The 4,823-nt window shown below is 43.0% G+C and overlaps 1 protein-coding gene across 1 annotated transcript in view; it reads right to left on the reverse strand.

Annotated features, from left to right (window-relative positions):
- Positions 1-4,823, reverse strand: part of gpr39 (G protein-coupled receptor 39) — a 25,429-nt gene that overhangs the window by 13,208 nt on the left and 7,398 nt on the right. The window lies entirely within an intron of this gene.

Consider the following 4,823-nt stretch of genomic DNA (forward strand, 5'->3'; position numbering starts at 1 on the left):
ACACACACACACAAATGTCAAAAGGCGCAGAAGGAAATTGACAAAATCTTCAGAAAAAGTGTCAAACGTTGAAAAAGAAAGCTGACATTTTCACCTGGAGAATCCTAATTAATGCTTAATTAATGGGTTAATGCTTGTAAATATCTTTAGGTCCACAAACATTTTCTACCATTCTCCCCTTTGGAAGCACCTCCCCAAAAGGAAATACCCCTGTCTTCAGGAATAAAATAACATTGTGTGCTCTGAAAAGACATCTATTTAACTCTAGGTTCCCTCCTCATTTGGACCCTGGTCCTGCTGGTTTTATTAAACCTGTTTTTAACTGTAACCAGGTAGCAAACATCAGTAAGATGACTTCTGGGTCCGAAGACTATGATCAGGAGGCCGAGATTAATCCATAACCTCAGGAAAGGGTTCTCGAGACTGAACCAGCAGGAAGTAGTCCAGCTCTTTTAGTACCCTTCACTGAATTGGATGACTTTCTATGAATTCATTTAAAAGAGTGTAGCATCTTGTGCATTCATAACACCACACCCCCATTCATCAGACTCCACACAGGCCTGCATCAATCCCTGTAATGCTGCGAGGCCTCCAGGCTGCAGCAGGCGGGGGTTTTATCCTGATTAAATTAAGGTGTCACAACAATCCTCGGCCAGACCAGAGGAACAAAGAGCAGAAATATAACGTTTTTGCTATCTTTCTGACACCACTTGTTAGTCTGTGTTTTCATTCAGCTGACATGGAGAGGTCACTATAAGCAACCCCTTGTAAAGTCTTGTTATCGTGTGTTATGTCATCTTATCTTAGGCTGAGATAAGTCACTGAAGAAGGTTCAGTTCATAGCCAACTCACTGCTATTAATGAGGATGAACTGTAACTGCATGCACAGTATCAGCAGCCCAATGCATCGTGTGGACATAAAACCATCATCAAGAACCATCAACCCACCATAAATGGAGGAAAACCGTCCTTAGCAACGATGACCTGTTACTGGGGAATTGCTTTTAACCCTTATGTTGTTGTCCTATATCACCCAAAATAACATGATTGATTCCACACTCTTTGGGGTGATTTTGATGGGTCATTTTGGGGACACTAACTTATTAACTTTAGTTTTACAATTATTTTTGGAATTATGGTCAATAAACCTCATTTATAGGAAATTTTACCTAATGTTTAAGTTAGAAAAGCAGAAATTAGAAATCATTTAGACTAAAATTAAAGGAATGGATGTTGATGATAATCACAGACTGGAATATGTCAACTTTTACTCAATACTATTTCAACAACACTTCCATTTGTTTTACAATGCTATAAAATAGAATAAGACCCAAAATTAATGAAAGTAGAGATTTGTACTTGGCAAAGAGCGTTGGGTGGAATCAATCATGTTATTTTGGGGAATTAAAAAGAACATTGATACAGGACAACATGAGGGTTAAAGCCAAAATAATGTTATTAATGTGTCATAAAATGCTTCAATATGTCTAAACCCTGTAATTACAGGGAGGTTTGAGCCTGATGAGTGTCTCCCAGTGGGAGTCATGAGCGTCCTGCGAGTGCAGCCAGTAAGTCACCCATCTAATCTCTACTCAAGGTTTTAGTGCAGTCTGGGAAGGTTTATCTCAACAGTAAGAAATGTCCAAATATTTGCTTTAACAGGGCGGGGGAATCACGTAAATATCAGGTTTACCCACCGATGGTAACACCAGTTCAGATTTATTATACGCATCATTACCATGTGCAAGCTCATTGTTTACATTTATAAACACACACACGCGCACACACACACACACACTCACTCAGACAAAAAGCGTTAAATGAGAAGGTGTGTCCAAACTTTTGGCCTGTACTGTACATGTATATATATACACACACACACACACACACACAGACAAAAAGCGAGCCCATCCACTTTTCCATGTTGATAAGACCATTAAAATGGGAAAAAAAGAAATCAAGGGACAGTTAGAACAGATAAAAATGTGCAATTAATTGCGAGTTAACTATGACATTAATGCAATTAATTGCAATTAAATATTTAAATCGACAGCACTACTTTAAACACTTACTAAAACTACTTTTTCCTGTTGATACTTGCATACTTTTACTTAAGTTACATTTTCAATGCAGGTCTTTAACTGTAGCAATGTTTCTACAGTGTGGTATCAGTACTTTTACTAAAGAAAATGATCTGAATACTTCTTCCAGAACGGGCAGGCTGTCATTCCCAGCACCAAGACTAGCCTTTAGCGATGTTAGCTGCCTGGGGGCCACAGGGCTCTGGAGCTCATTACTCCACCATGCAGCTGTCAGTCAGGGCGGAGTAGAGGCCGAGAGACAGGGGAAGGGAGGAGGACTGGTGATGCACGTTCATCGACCGGCCCAGAGAGGCTCAACAAAGCCGCCCCGAGGTTTATTTTATATTTGATTGTGTGAGGGTTTGAATGAGGCCACCCAAGCAGCAAAAACAGGCCGATGGGGATTCAGGATGTGTCGTCAAACACAATAAATAAGCCCCATTGATCCCAAGGAGGCCCTCGGTTGGCAATTGGGCTGTCGCTGCAGTTCATGAGCTATGGCCGCGTCCAGGCGGGCCCAGAAGAGATGGCTGATGGGAACAAGTAAGACAATGCAAGACCAAGAAAGTTATTAAGCCTCTCAAAGGAATAAGCCACCCGAGGATTTTCATGCCCTGTTCAATCAATTTATTATGAGAGACGAAAAGGAGACAAAAAGGAGACGAAAAGCAACTAAAAGGCAGGGGAAAAGGAGACGAAAAGGAGACGAAAAGGAGACGAAAAGCAACTAAAACGCAGGGAAAAAGGTGACAAAAAGGAGACGAAAAGGAGACACAAAGGTCACGAAAATGGACAACAATTATTCAATGAAATGGAGACGAAAAGCGACTAAAAGGTGGGAAAAAAGGAGAAAACAGGTTTTCCGAATGGTCAGCTATTTCTAAAGAAGCTGAAGCTAAATTGTATTGCGTCGAGTGTTTAGTGTGTCCATTTGGACTTTTTGTATGAGAATTTTCTGAACCTTGAAAAGCAGCAAAGAAAGATCTGTTCTGCATTTATGCTCCAGTCTGATCCTCCAAAGGTCAGGGCGATGCAGTGGCATCTATGTGACTTTTATTACATTTTGTGTGCTGTGTGATACCCAGCAGTGATAACACAGGTGAAGACAGGATTATCAACAGCCCTCGCTGCCCTCTTCTTTTCTCAAGTACCCGTGCACGCTTTCTTTCCACATCCCTTCATCCTCACAGAGAGCTCCCATCACAAATAGTTTGCAAAAGTCACAGGTCACAGTTCAACGGCTGAAGGTAACTGCACAGAATTAATATTCGCTTCACGAATACCGGCTTCCAGTGACTGCAAAAAAAATAAAATAAGCAATTAACCTTCTGTCCTGGACGTGACTCGTAGGCAACTTAACGAGAACAATCTGTGATTTTAATTACTCGCCAACATTGCGCAGCCTAACCAGGATTAAAAGTTACATCAAGGTCTTCACCTCGGAGGGTGGCCACTTGAGAGATGTTGGTGCTTAAAACAGGAACGACTGTTTTCAGGTGGGCACCAGAGAGGAACTCAATGCAATCTGCCGCAGGTCTTTTCTATCTGAAAACTGCAATAACATCTCATATTTAAATGTAGATGATTGCATCAGCAGGGGGAAGACAGCAGCCAATAAGGAGGGGCGTGATGGTGCTGCAGACTGTGTCATGACCCCCTCTGGTAATATTCAGTAATGTAATATCGCATTATGAAGACGTTGGAGTCCAGTTGCCAATGGATTTCTGCTTGAGTCGTTTATGAGGACTGGGCGGTTATGAATTTTTAAGAAGTTGTTATAGACGTGATGTGACTGTGAGGCGATTTCAACACGGCCCGGCTGACAAGTTTGTACAGTAGTTCCTATAAGGTGGAGGGACGTCCAGCTGGGAGGAGGCCTCGGGGAAGACCCAGGACTAGGTGGAGGGACGTCCAGCTGGGAGGAGGCCTCGGGGAAGACCCAGGACTAGGTGGAGGGACGTCCAGCTGGGAGGAGGCCTCGGGGAAGACCCAGGACTAGGTGGAGGGATGTCCAGCTGGGAGGAGGCCAGTGTTATTGCACAAAACAAATATTATTGTCCAGTTTCAACCTCTCTAAGTAAGTGTGTGTGTGTGTGTGTGTGTGTGTGTGTGTGTGTTTGTCAGACACTTAGAGGGAGGAGTTATAAAGTTTGATGGCCACAGGCAGGAAGGACTTGCTGTGGTGCTCTGTGGTGCATTTTGGGAGAATGAGTCTTTCGTTGAAAGTGCTCCTGTGATTGAGCAGCAAGCCAAGGAATCCCCCAGATTTTAGATCGCCAGCACACAAGAGGAAGAAAACGGACGGCACGTTGTTGATATAGACTGACCTACACTCTAAGAAAAAAATCTGTAAAATAACAGAAAAGTAAAAGATACCCAAACCTACATACGACCAAGCAAACTGAAACATTTCCTTCCCTGTTCCTCCATCTCCTCCTGCAAATCATCACATCGTTCTCAGCATCACCGTGTTTAACCTCCCTCTCATCATCATCATCATCATCATCATCATCATCATCATAACTACCACCCCCCTCCTCCTCATTTCCATCACGGTAATCTCTCTTCCATTAACATCACTCGGTGTCAACATGTGTAAGCACGTTCAAAATGTCACCCGTACAGCAGGACAGAAGCAGTTATGTTCCACCAGGCGGTGAAGCTGCGCCGGGATTGTGACTAATGGATAAAAGCCCATTTTAAGCATTGCTTGTAATTCAGCTGACACCCCCCCCCCCCCCC

Source organism: Etheostoma spectabile, chromosome 11 (assembly GCF_008692095.1).
Source record: "Etheostoma spectabile isolate EspeVRDwgs_2016 chromosome 11, UIUC_Espe_1.0, whole genome shotgun sequence".
Taxonomy (NCBI): domain Eukaryota; kingdom Metazoa; phylum Chordata; class Actinopteri; order Perciformes; family Percidae; genus Etheostoma; species Etheostoma spectabile.